This window comes from Akebia trifoliata, chromosome 9 (genome assembly GCF_017979445.1).
Source record: "Akebia trifoliata isolate Shusen 1 chromosome 9, ASM1797944v1, whole genome shotgun sequence".
NCBI lineage: Eukaryota > Viridiplantae > Streptophyta > Magnoliopsida > Ranunculales > Lardizabalaceae > Akebia > Akebia trifoliata.
In genome coordinates this window covers 4,226,323-4,240,758 of record NC_141383.1, presented here as the reverse complement: position 1 = coordinate 4,240,758, position 14,436 = coordinate 4,226,323, and the positions used below count along the sequence as shown (strand labels likewise).

Sequence of the window (14,436 nt, the reverse complement as noted above, 5' to 3'; positions counted from 1 at the left end):
AAACATCAAGGTTCTCTATCACATTAATTTATGCACAAAAAGAATTACAATGAGTCATAGGTACAAAATTCAATTCATGTGGCCTCAAAGCTCCCTAAACAATCTCTTGAACTCCTTTATTGCGACGGCAAACATCCGATAACTCTTCAACTGGAATTGTTAGAGCAGAAATATTGCCCCCTGTTGCCGCCTTGGATAAGGCTTGTAGAAATCTTGATTGCTCCACCTCAAGAGATCGATCTAGGTTCACGTAGAAGGAACTTGTAGTAAGGAACTACAAGTTGTAGAAATACACAAAAATAATGCTTTAGTATATAAATGCTACTGCATCAAAAAAAAATTTCCTAATGGCTAAAGTAACTAACAACAATGTATAACATGTTCTGCATATGATGTTTTACATTCTAAAAACTTCATTCACATATGGCATAACATAGATAACAACCTCTGGTTTCCAATCAGTTGGTTCTAGGATGTGGGCCAAAACACCTGATTACTACCAAATTTATACGTGAGGGGGTCAAACTAGCATGATGTGAGTGTATGGGGATGAAGTTTGTAGCTGGTGTTATAATGTTCACTTGGACTTAGTTTTGGTGTATATTGTATGCTAGTTTTATACTGGATCACGCCAAATGTTATTTCTGAAATTTTTTTGTATGTAAATAACCCTGTTTCAGTAAACTGGTGCCTTATAAATATTACAAAGCAAGAGTTCCCACATTTGAGAAAAAAAGACTATTAGAATAGTCTAATAGGAATCAATCCAAAATAACTATTAATTAATTCCGGCATCCAATACCTAAAGAATGTGTGCAATGCAAGCACAAGGTAAAAGAAAGTGCACCAATAAACAATACATGTGAAAAAGAACCCTAATACCCCCCAACCCAATTCTTTTATGCGTATTATATACATATTCCACACGAGTGGTAAAACCCATCCACTCTAAGAAACGAGAGTGTGGTGATTTTATATCACCAAATGTAATACTTCCCACCATTGTCTCATATAAGGTGGGCTCCTACAACATCAATAGTGTATATTCACACGCCCAGCTCTCAAGGGAAGGAAACCTAATAACACTTGCAATAACAGAATAAATGACTTCAAATAGAATAGAGTGGGAACAACAGGACTGACAGCCAAGCCCACATGTAGAATACTTCTTCAACTCTTTTTCCTTAAAAATTGATAGGACTGTAAGTTAGGATGAGAGCTGGGACATCCCTTCCCATGATGGACTCGTAAAATGTGGGGAATTACACCATCAACAATAAACAACCACATGCCAATTGTTGGAGGAAATAGGTGTGCTTGAGAATTGGTTTTGAGGTTCACGTCCCACTACTTAATGCTCAAAAACATATTTGGCACTCAGAATAACGTTTAGTAACCTTTCTGATTCTCATTTCCCAAAAAAAAAGAGAAGCCAAAATGGGTAGAAATAATGCTCCCTCATCCATGATTATTCTCACCTCTATCTCTGGATGGTTATTCTCACATCCCTCTTGTTGGGCTTTGTGGAGCCTAGTTATATTTTGATCCGGTTGACGACCCGACCCGACCCGAATAATGTTTGCGTGGTATTTTGATGGGATATTTTCTGAGGCTTAGTCCATGGAGTGAAGGCTTGGGCCTGTTTTGTAACCCATTGTGTATCTTGTGCGCAGTATATAGAAGCCATTTTTGGTGATTGGGGTTTTTTATGATTTTGGGTTGTCATCTTTGAGACTTGAGCCGCACTTTGTAATTCTTCTCGAAATAGTGAAATCTCTACAACTCCGTGGACGTAGGCAAATTGTCGAACCACGTAAATACTGTCTTGTGCGTGTGATTGTTTTCTTTTTCGACGTGTGTGTTTTTCTCTATTTCTTGTTTCTCACAGGTTGGGAATTTCAGGTTGAATTCCTAACAACTTGTATCAGAGCCTAGGGTTAGGTTTGAGTGGGAGCAATGGTAGAAGAAGCAGGAAAGGTGTCTGGAATAGAAAAGTTCGATGGCACAGACTTTGCGTATTGGAGGATGTAGATTGAAGATTATCTTTATGGTAAGAAATTGCATCTACCTCTTTTGGGGGAAAAACCTGAGACTATGAAGGCTGATGAATGGGCTCTTCTTGACAGACAAGTACTGGGAGTTATTAGGTAACTCTGTCTAAGTCTGTTGCACACAATGTTGTAAAGGAAATGACCACAACAGATTTGATGAAGGCTTTGTCTGGTATGTATGAAAAGTCGTCAGCAAACAACAAGGTGCATCTGATGAAGAAACTGTTCAATCTGAAGATGGCAGAAAACGCATCAGTAGCACAACATCTAAATGAATTTAACACTATCACAAATCAATTGTTGTTTGTAGAAATTGATTTTGATGATGAGATTCGTGCACTGATCTTTTTGGCTTTTTTACCAAACAGTTGGGAGGCAATGAGGATGGCAGTGAGCAATTCTACAGGAAAAGAAAAGTTGAAGTACAATGACATACGAGATTTAATTTTGGCTGAAGAGATTTGCAGAAGAGATGCAGGCGAAACCTCAGGACCTGGTTCTGCCCTAAACCTTGAGACAAGAGGCAGAGGAAATGATAGAAATTCAAATCGGGGCAGATCAAAATCCAGAAATTTTAATCGGAACCGAAGTAAATCTAGATGAGGCCAACAAGTACAATGCTGGAATTGTGGGAAAACAAGTCACTTTAAGAGACAATGCAAAAGTCCTAAGAAGAAGAATGAAGATGATTCTGCTAATGTTGTAATAGAAGAGGTATAGGATGCATTACTTCTTGCAGTTGACAGTCCACTTGATGATTGGGTTTTGGACTCAGGAGCTTCGTTTCATACCACTCCACACCGAGAAATCATACAAAATTATGTTGCAGGTGATTTTGGTAAGGTGTATTTAGCTGATGGTTCAGCCTTGGATGTTGTGGGTATGGGAGGCGTCCGAATATTGTTGCCCAATGGGTCTGTTTGGCTACTGGAGAAGATTCGACATATTCCTGACTTAAGGAGGAATCTGATTTCTATTGGACAACTTGATGATGAAGGGCATGCAATACTATTTGTTGGTGGTACTTGGAAGGTTACAAAGGGAGCTAGAGTATTAGCTCGTGGAAAGAAGACTGGCATTCTATATATGACCTCAAGTCCAAGAGATACAGTTGCAATTGCTGAAGCAAGTACTGACACAAACCTGTGGCATCACAGGCTTGGGCACATGAGTGAGAAAGGGATGAAGATGCTGTTGTCAAGAGGAAAGCTACCAGAATTAAAGTCCATTGACTTTGACATGTGTGAAAGTTGCATTTTAGGAAAGCAGAAAAGGGTGAGTTTTTTGAAAACTAGCAGAACACCGAAGACTGAAAAATTGGAGTTAGTACATACTGATTTGTGGGGCCTTCTCCGGTCGTATCCGTTGGAGGTTCAAGGTACTACATCACCTTCATTGATGACTCAAGCAGAAAAGTATGGGTTTATTTTCTGAAAAATAAATCTGATGTATTTGAAATTTTTTAGAAGTGGAAGGCCATGGTTGAGACAGAAACAGGCTTGAAACTAAAATGTTTAAGATCAGATAATGGAGGATAGTACATAGATGGAGGGTTCAGTGAGTATTGTGCTGCACAGGGAATTAGGATGGAAAAGACCATTCCTGGGACACCACAACAGAATGGTGTGGCTGAGCGCATGAACAAAACTCTCAATGAGCTTGCTAGGAGTATGAGGTTGCATGCTGGACTACCAAAAACTTTCTGGGCTGATGCTGTTAGCACTGCAGCTTATCTGATAAACCGAGGACCATCAGTTCCCATGGAATTCAAACTTCCTGAGGAGGTTTGGAGCGGAAAAGAGGTGAAATTTTCCCATTTAAAAGTTTTTGGTTGTGTTTCTTATGTTCATATTGATTATGATGCTCGTAGTAAACTTGATGCAAAATCAAAAATATGTTTTTTCATTGGCTATGGTGATGAGAAATTTGAATATAGGTTTTGGGATGAACAAAATAGGAAAATCATCAGAAGTAGAAATGTGATATTTAATGATCAGGTTATGTATAAGGACAGGTCAAATGTAGTGCCAAATGTTACAGAGATAGATCATAATAAATTTGAGTTTGTCAACTTAGATGAATTGACTGAAAGTACTATTCAAAAAATGGGTGGAGAAGATAAGGAGAATGTAGATTCACAAGTAGATCAGAGTACACCTGTAGCTGAAGTTCGCAGATCTTCCAGGACCACTAGACCTCCACAACGTTATTCACCCGCTCTAAATTATCTCTTGCTGACTGATGGTGGTGAGCCAGAATGTTATGATGAAGCCTTGCAAGATGAGAATTCAAGCAAATGGGAGTTAGCCATGAAGGATGAGATGGATTCCTTGTTGGAGAATCAGACATGGGAACTGACTAAATTACCAGTAGGAAAGAAGGCTTTGCACAACAAGTGGGTATACAGAATAAAGAATGAGCATGATGGTAGCAAACGTTACAAGGCCAGATTAGTTGTTAAAGGGTTCCAACAGAAAGAAGGCATTGACTACACAGAAATATTTTCTCCAGTTGTGAAGATGTCAACAATTAGACTGGTGCTGGGAATGATGGCTGCAGAAAACTTACATCTTGAGCAGTTAGATGTGAAGACGGCATTCCTTTATGGTGACTTAGAAGACGATATTTATATGATTCAGTCAGAAGGGTTTACTGTTCAAGGACAAGAGAATCTAGTCTGCAAATTGAGAAAGAGCTTGTATGGCCTAAAACAAGCTCCTAGACAGTGGTACAAGAAATTTGACAGCTTCATGCATAGAATTGGGTTCAAGAGATGTGAAGCTGATCACTGTTGCTATGTTAAGTCTTTTGACAATTCTTACATCATTTTACCGTTGTATGTGGATGATATGCTTATTGCAGGGTCTAGCATTAAAGAGATTAATAATCTGAAAAAGCAATTATCAAAACAATTTGCAATAAAGGATTTGGGAGCTGCAAAACAAATCCTTGGTATGAGAATCATTAGAGACAAGACTAATGGTACATTGAAGCTTTCACAGTCAGAGTATGTGAAGAAAATTCTCAATAGGTTTAACATGAATGAAGCTAAACCAGTTAGCACACCTTTGGGCAGTCATTTCAAGCTAAGCAAAGAACAATCACCGAAGACAGAAGAAGAAAGGGGTAAAATGAGCAAGGTGCCTTATGCCTCAGCTATTGGCAGCTTGATGTATGCTATGGTGTGTATAAGGCCAGACATCGCACATGTAGTGGGAGTTGTGAGTAGATTCATGAGTAGACCTGGAAAACAGCATTGGGAGGCAGTCAAGTGGATTCTGAGATACCTTAGGGGTTCATTAGATACATGTCTTTGCTTCACAGGTGCAAGTTTGAAACTGCAGGGTTATGTAGATGCTGATTTTGCTGGTGAAGTTGATAGTAGAAAGAGTACTACAGGGTTTGTATTCTTGGTGGTACAGCTATATCCTGGGCTTCAAATTTACAAAAGATTGTTATTTTGTCTACTACAGAAGCTGAGTATGTTGCAGCAACTGAAGCTGGGAAGGAGATGATTTGGCTACATGGTTTCTTAGATAAATTGGGCAAGAAACAGGAGATGGGTGTTTTACACAGTGACAGTTAGAGTGCAATTTTTCTTACTAAAAATTCGACTTTTCATTCAAAGTCGAAACATATACAAACAAAATACCACTTTATCCGGTACCTTGTTGAAGATAAGTTGATAATACTTGAGAAGATTTGTGGATCTGAAAACCCAGCAGACATGTTGACTAAGGGTGTCACTATTGAGAAGCTAAAGCTGTGTGCAGCTTCAGTTGGTCTTCTAGCTTGAGGACAGGAGGATGAGTTGCTGAAAGCGCCCTCGATCCGCGGGGTGCGCGGATCCGCTTTTGACCCTTGAGGTTTGGGAGTCGCCACCTAGTTATTACGGTCTAGGAACCGATCAATGACTCTAAACGGCTAAAAACTAATCTAAAACCAAAAAAACTGAATTCGGGGATCAAGTTACGGGGTTGGAAGGTGTTAGGCACCAACCCCGCCCGACCAAAGCCGGTCTCTACTAAATTCCCAAGTAAATTACATTGCTAAAACCTAGATAAGAAAATAAAAATAAAAGGTTTACCTTTCCGATGGCAAGGACTTGGTTCCCTCAGATCTGACAAAAAGAACTCCTTGTACCGTGCTCCCTTGCTTCGTTCTGCTTCCGGATTTGACTTCGGATCTCCGAGGCAAGGTATCTCCTTGTTTTTGAATCTGAACTCTTCAAGTTCGTTGCGAATTTGGGGATGTTTTTAGGAGGCTTTTGGGTGTTTTCTAGACTAAAATTGAAGGAGGGATGTTAGTTAAGGAGTTGGGGCTCCAAAACTAGGGTTTATGGGGGGCTAGGGGAGCTTCTAGACCTACTTCTCCTAGGGTTTTTGATTTTTATCGAAAATAGGGTGTGAGCACCTCTATTTATAGATGTTTTTAGGGGTTGATTTGGATAGAGTTAGTGTTTAATTAGAGATCTTTTAATTAGAGTTGTGTTTTAGTTTAAATTGTTTTAGGTAGAATTGTGTTTTAATTAGAATTGTTTTAGGTAGAATTATTTTTAAGTTAGAACTCTATTAGATAGAGTTATTAATCAATTATAATTCTATTATGACTTTTGGTCTTATTTGATTGACTTTTAATGTTTTGACTTTAGTCTTAATTGATTGACTTTTAATATCTTGACTTCAGTCTTGCTTAATTGACTTTAATTTTGACTTCAGTCTCACTTAATTGACTTTAATACCTTGACTTTAGTCTTGCTTGATTTACTTTTAATTTTTGGAGAACCCCCCTCTAAAATATCTTTAATTCTTTGGACCCCCAAATTGAGGGGTCCTTAAAGAAATATCTCACGAACCCTCAACAATTTTGCCTGAGAGCCCGATTGATCGATTTTTTAATTCAAAATTTTAAATTAATTTTATTAATGTTTCAATTTAATTATTTAATGTTTTATTTATTAATTTCAGAATTTTTTATCATGAAAATTGTGAAATTACCGTTTTGCCCCCGGAGAGGACTTTTCACGTTTTAAGTCAGTTTTTAATGTTCTAGGATATTTTAGAATCGATTTTTCGTAAGGAATTCAATGGAAATATTGGTTTGTGTTATTTATGAAATTTTTTGTGTGAAATGGTCGTGAACTTTATGAGGGGTATTTTCGTAATTTTGTCGAATTCTGTTAAAATTGGTGAAATGATTTATTTGGTTTCAATTTGTTATTTTATGTATTTGAGAGAGTTTTCCTAAGCGTAACGTAGGCTCTAAGGTGGTTTTGAGGTTAGGGGTATTTTAGTAATTTGATCAATTTTAGTGATTTTTATCGTGAAACTTCTTTTTGGTCCGCAAGATGATGATTTCTATGTTTCTAGGGTTGTATTTTCCTAGCGTAGCGTGGTTTCTAAGGTTTTGTCAGTTTGAGATACCTCATCCGGATTTCTGAAACATATCTGGTAACAAAGTAAAGCAATGGAATACACATCCATCATTGGGAATCATTGCGATCGGGTTGACGAGTTGATTAATCAGGCGGGTGCAAAAATGGGGTGTCTACAGTAGGGATGAGGGATTGTGTTTTGGAAGATTGCAGTTGATGTTGGTGGTTGAACTAGTCTCCAAGTGGGAGATTTGTTGGGCTTTGTGGAGCTTAGTTATATTTTGATCCGGTTGACGACTCGACCCGACCCGAATAATGTTTGCGTGGTATTTTGATGGTATTTTGGGCCTGTTTTGTAACCCATTGTGTATCATGTGCGCAGTATATAGAAGCCATTTTTGGTGATTAGGGTTTTTTATGATTTTGGGTTGTCGTCTTTGAGACTTGAACCGCACTTTGTAATTCTTCTCGAAATAGTGAAATCTCTACAACTCCGTGGACGTAGGCAAATTGCCGAACCACGTAAATACTGTTTTGTGCGTGTGATTGTTTTCTTTTTCAACGTGTGTGTTTTTCTCTATTTCTTGTTTCTCACAGGTTGGGAATTTCGGGTTGAATTCCTAACACCTCTCTGTCTCTCTCTCTCTCTCTCTTTAATAATGCTACTCATACACAATCTACTGTGCAGAATTTTTTTTCTTCAAAATGATCAACCCCGCTTGTAAACACTAAAATGGAGTTTTTGAGCATGGTTACCAAACAACCAAGTTTGCAATCGTAATTCCACCAAAAATGGATGCAATGGAGGTGCTCCTATGGAATCACTTTCGCTGAATGCACCACAACCCCATATAGAGGCCATAGGGAACCTAACCACACTTAGATTACACATTTGTAATAAGACACAATCCAAGATTCAGAGATGAATGACAACCCCACAGGAAAGATACACAAACATGAGAAATGAAAAAGTGTAATCACCATCGTCAAAGCATGCCAAGTGTAATTAAGACACCTAAGTGCATTGAGTATCACATCCAATACATTGATACTCTGCTCTAATGTTTAGTATCGTCTTTGAACTTCAAATCGCCCCAAATATAATGGAACTTCTAAGTCTTGCAAAGTTGCTTGCTGTAAAATTTGTTACAACACGCTGTTTGTACATTACTACAAATAAGAAATTGTTCGGAGTTCAGAAATATGCTATCCCTGTAGAAAACATCATCAAGTCTTAAACGTAAAATTTGTAATCTCAACTCCCAAAGTTAAGTATCATATAAGACTCATAAATACTAACACCAAAACGATAAAATAATGTAAAGGACAACATATACCTTGGAGTACCCAAAATCGCATATTTTCAAACAAGGAGCCGGGTTTCCATCCAATAGTGTATTTTCCAACTTCAAGTCACGGTGACATCTGTATATCTCACTGCTTCCCAGTCCAGTGAGTCCATTCTATCACTACTTCATTCTTTTTTTGGACTTTTGCGGAACATCTCATTTGAATCACACAATGTTCCATATAAGGCAAAGAGGCATATTCAGTTGCAAATATAGGATTTAGAGCAATCAAAATAGATACGATGAAACAGAGGAGAAAACATGTCAAATTTCAAAGTTATGAAACACACCTGTACAGTTTTTCCCAAATAATCCCCTCATCTCTCCTTGTCGATAACAAACTGTTATACATCAAGAAAAAGAGTTAGTATGTTGAAGATTTAGTCCCACATTACCTACAAGTTTTGAGAAAAAAGAGGAAGAAAAGCAATACCTGTTCGCACTTTAATACTCCATGTCTGTCAACTGCATTTATGTCCTTGGGGGTAGCACCGTTTCTAGCATCTTGCATAGCTCCATTGTCAGTGATTCGGGGAATTCAACTATGAAGTGGATATTGAGCTTCCCCTTCATGAAGGGCCTCTAGTACATCAGCATTCCCTCGTCATCAATTGCCTTGAATTGATCTGTTGTACAAATAATAACGTCAACCCCATAAATTAATACCAGTATCCGTCATCAAGGAAAACTATTATTACAAATATATAAAGAAAACATTCATGAAATAAAATAGGGAAATAAAAAATAAATGGAAGCATCATGAATCCTACCTCAAGTGCTTTTGCATAAGAATTTATAAAAGGCTATGACTTCCCCGCTATTGTGCGTGCATGTTGTATCAAGTACTGACTTATCTCACTGCATTTTTTTTTAAACTTGTTCTTTAAGTTACTAACCTTATGGCCTAACCGAGGATTTTGGTTGAAATTCAAACTAATTCATATAATAAAAGTAAAGGAGAAACAATGGCCTAGCTATTTGTTTTCTATTTTTTCCATTTCATTAAAACCCAGCACGCATACCTATTGTCCCACTTGCCATTTGCCTTTTCCTCTTGCTTATGCCACCTCTTACATGTCCTCGTACCTTTTGCACAAAAGCACAGCTGCTGCTTCCATTCCTTTGACGTGTTTTTTCAGATGTGCTTGCCATCTACTATCAATGTAGCAAGCCAAAATAGCCACTCTCACTTCTCACTACCCACAACAGCAAACACATATGCTCAGCCCACATTGCCACCACCTTCTTTCACATGCAATAGTAGCCAGTTGTTGCCATTTCATGTCGTCAATAGCAAATGCCATTGTTTTTTTTCCCCCAATCATGCCATATGGCAGTTCACAGCAACCCCATCTCACACCCTTACTTTGTTGCCAGCACACACATGGACAACATGGTGGCATCCAAGCAATAGCAGCTTGAATGCCTACAATAGAATACAAACTACGTATCTAACTGATTGCAAAATTTAAAAAACAAAAAGCCTTGATGTTACTCTGATGAAATAAATAGACATGAAATTTAGAATGGTATTAGTTCTCAAGGAAGTAAAATATTGAAAGCTGGTTCTTTGGCTCTACCTGAAATCAATGAACATGTGTCGCTCATCACACATCAAGTAAGATCCAATAATAAATGGAGCATCTCTTGGATATAGTCATGTATGTCCCTTAATTGCATTGACCAGACAATCCTAATTGCTGTGTGTTTTGCTTTCGAACAGTTGGAAATGAAAATATTTACAACTGCTAAAACATGTTCATGAATCAGATATAGTTATTGACAATACTTTTGGGACCATAACCATATCGATGTGGTAATTGAAATCGCCTCGACCCGTTTTCCATCAAATTGTGGGTAGAGGTCCGATTGGAAAGTTGGGGATTTTGAAAGGTAAGGAGTCGCCACCTAGTTTAGGTCTAGGAACCATAAATGACTCCGAAATTGATCGGGTCGGTCCACAGATCAGAGAATTGGGTAAGGAGTCAGATTACGGGTTTCGGAAGGTGTTAGGCACCGAACCCGTCCGATCGAGATGATTGGTCTTTACTACGATCCAAACTATCCTACGGTCAACGAGTAGAGACTAAAGTCAAGATTATGGTCCAATCATCATCACCATCATCATCAAATTATATCGAGTGTGATAAACGAATCTCAAGGCCAATATTCTCCAAATATTATATAATTTCTCGAATTTCGCATAAAGATGGAAATATTTGAAAAAGCCTTAATTCCGGTCTATGCTTCAAAGTCTACATCGCAACATTTCAATTACAAATCCAAATATGTGAAGACTTTCCAAATCGACCAAAATAGGAATTTGTGAAAACTTTCTAAAATGGAAAATTGGGAATATGAAACTTCTAATTTGGGAATTCATGAAATTTCTAAATTAGAAATTAGAAATTTCCTAAATTGAGAGTTCAAAATTAGAAATTAAAAAAAAAAAGGATTTTCCAAATTAGAGAATTATCAAAATTGGGTTTCCCAAATTAGCAATCTATAAATCTCAATTTTTCAAAAATAGAAAACCATGATTTTAGGAAAATCACCAAATCAAAGAAAAACCCATAAATCCCCAAAAATAGCAAGTTGTGAATTTTCAAGAATCCATTTTTGCCACGTGAACACAAATCAGCGAGTCGATTCATCAACAACATTTTGAAAAATAAAATAAGTTTTCACACCCCAATGTCCACCAAAATCAGTGAGTCAACTCATATGTCCATTTCATAAAAAAATCAGATTTTGAAATTCCTATATACACCAAAAATCAATGAATTAACTCACGTGGCAACTTCATAAAAGATTCAATTTTATTTTCCTATGCACACATACAAGTCAATGAGTTAACTCAACGTCTATTTTGTTAATAAATCAATTTTGGAATTCCAATGTACATATAAATCAATGAGTCAATTCACATGCTTATTATTAAAAAGAAAATCGATTTTAAACCCATATGTGCACACAACTCAGTGAGTTGACTCATGCTCATTTTGTTAAAAAAAATTGATTTTAACTTTCCATGTATATAAAAAAAAGTAGTGAGTCGACTCAGTTGCAACTTCATTGAAAATTCAATTTTGAAATTCTCATACTCACACAAATCAGTGAATCAATTCAATGTCCATTTTATCGGAAGATCCAATTTTGAATTCCCAATGTGCACAAAAAATCAATGACAGCCCACGTGTTAATTTCATTAAAAACTCAGTCTTTATCTTGATTTCACAAATATGAAACATGCACTTAATTGAGGTTTCCAAAAATTCCAGCATCAATATTCTAATTAAGTTAATGTGTGCAAGCTTCATGAATGCTCAATCAAAACGAAAATTAATACGAACATTATAGCAAACTAAGTCAAATAAGAAAATTCGAAATAAAAATCAACAATCAAATTGATGCCACGTTTGAAACACATGAAGGCATACCTTGATTATTAAGATCAGAAGTCCCTCCAAATCCTTGGTTATTGTGATTCCTTCAAAGAACTCGAAAGCTCGGCTTCTCTAGAGGAACGTGGTAATGATGACTCGAGAAAACCTTGAGTAGAACCGGGATCAAAGGAACCTTGAGAACGAAATATGAGAGGGGTCCGTGATGGGGCTGCTATGAGTATGATAAGAATGAGCAAGATAAAATGGCTGTTGTCCGTATGAGAAGGGAAGAGAGGAGATGGAGGGGCTATTTTACAGGCTGAAGCTAAGTGAATAGGGCTGAAATACGTGATGAAGGAGGGGGTATTTGGGCTGTCGTAAGGACTATTAATGGAGGCTGAAATATTGCTGATGGAGAGGGCGTTTGGGACTATTAATGGGACTGTAATGGACAGTGGGGTTGCTGATTTAGTGGAGAGGAAGAAAGGACAGCAAGGTGCTGCTACGTTGGGGTGTAAAAGAGGGAGAGAATAGACTATTGGAGGAGTTGCTGAAGCAGAAGTTGGGCAGCAATGGTGCAAGGGTATTGAAGCAAGAGAAGAGAGGAATGAGTTGCAGGTTTTAATGGGGGATGGGACAATGGACAGCAGTAGGACGTCTTGGATTGAAGGGAATGAAGGAAAGAGAGAGAGTGTGTGTGGGGCTGAAATAGGGTTGTCAATGGAGGACGTTTGGGGTGTCAAAGATAGTAAGGAGAGGGATTGTTGGAGGGGCTGTTATGGACGATGAGGTTGCATATTGAATGGAGAAGAAGATGGGACAGCAAGGGGGTTGTAATGGATGACGGGGTTGCTGGTTTTTATAGAGAAGAAGATGGGAAAATAAGGGAGAAGAAGATGGGGCAGCAAAGGAGAAGAATGAGTAGAGGGGAAAGAGAGAGAGCAGCCACGTTGCAGCCCATTGGGCAGCCCCCCAACGTTGGAGAAGAAGAAGTTTTTTTTGTTTTTTTCTTTTCTTTTTCTTCTTTCTTTTTCCTTCTTTTGTTGCTAACCTCTTCTCAAGAATGTCAACCTTTCTCGTTTCTTTCAAAATGTCAGCCTCCTCTTTGATGGGTTCCAAAAACCTCTCTTAAGAGAAGATAGGATTCTCTTTTTATAGAGTTCACTTTCTATTTTACATTTTTCTTCAACTTTCTCTTTCTTTCCTTTTTGATGTTTGCATTTAATTTCTTTTCTTTTTTATTTTATTTACTTCTTCTTTGACTGAACCAATAGAGAGAATATCTCTCTCTTATGTGGATGGCAAGCAAGGATGGTAGGTTCTCGGTATGTTCTTTTTACCACTCCTTGTGTAATGATGATGGTGATATCTTATTCCCGTATGCCTCAATTTGGGGCCCGAAGGTGCCTAGTAGAGTTGCCTTCTTCACATGGACAGCTTCTTTAGGAAGGATCCAAACAACGGATTTGTTGATGCGGCGGGGGTGGTATGGGGCAAGCTGTTGCATTCTATGTATGGACCATGGGGAATCTTCGGATCACCTCCTCCTTCATTGCAAATTCACGTATGGAATTTGGGCACATTTCTTTAAGTTATTTGGTTTATTAACTTGCCTGCCCAAAACAATAAAGGGCCTTTTCACGTGTTGGTCATCGAGTGGATTTTCGTTTGATGGCATGAAGAGGTTGCTTTGGAGTATTACACCATTTGCAATATGTTGGGGGGTGTGGCGAGAGAGAAATAGCCGTATCTTTGAGGGAAAAAAAAAGATGGCACAGAAACGATTATTTCCATTATGGGCCTTTTGTTTTGTTGGTCTAAAGTTTTTAGAGAATTCAGGGGGATCTTCTTCGAGGATTTTATATATAATTGGGATGGGATGTTTTGTATTTCTGGGGAGTAGCGTCTGTTTGTAAGGTCTTGCTAGGTTGGTCATCTCGACTGTCCTAGTTTTATTTTTTTTACTTATGAATATATTGCTACTTATCAAAAAAAAAAATATCTCTCTCTTAAAGTTTAGAAAGAATGGGATCATGATCCCACGCTTCACAATACATGGCACATTGGTGGATCATTGTTGATTGAATTTTGATTTGTAGTTTTGGTTGATGGATTAAGTCATAAGTTTTAATTTCGGTTTGATTTTAATTTGATAGATTAATTGTGTTTCACTTTTCGATCTTGATTGGTTGATTAAATTAAGATTTTAATTCGGATTGGTTAATTGGAGCTTGATTTAAATATTATCGATTGCTTGGATTTTTATTTACGTTGAT

General features: G+C 37.7%; 1 long non-coding RNA gene across 4 annotated transcripts; it reads right to left on the bottom strand.

Moving 5' to 3' along the window:
* LOC147394138 (uncharacterized) lies at nucleotides 1-13,098 on the bottom strand. Of its 4 annotated transcripts, XR_015181792.1 has the most exons (5): nucleotides 9,797-9,982; nucleotides 9,545-9,632; nucleotides 9,208-9,400; nucleotides 8,763-9,115; nucleotides 1-274 (listed from the first exon to the last, which is right to left on the bottom strand). It is a non-coding gene; the product is annotated as an uncharacterized LOC147394138 (long non-coding RNA). The 4 variants fall into 4 exon arrangements; XR_015181793.1 differs by lacking the exons at nucleotides 9,545-9,632; nucleotides 9,797-9,982 and adding an exon at nucleotides 12,215-13,098; XR_015181791.1 differs by having other exon boundaries at nucleotides 9,208-9,632; nucleotides 9,797-9,985.
* Between the last annotated feature and the right edge of the window lie 1,338 nt (nucleotides 13,099-14,436).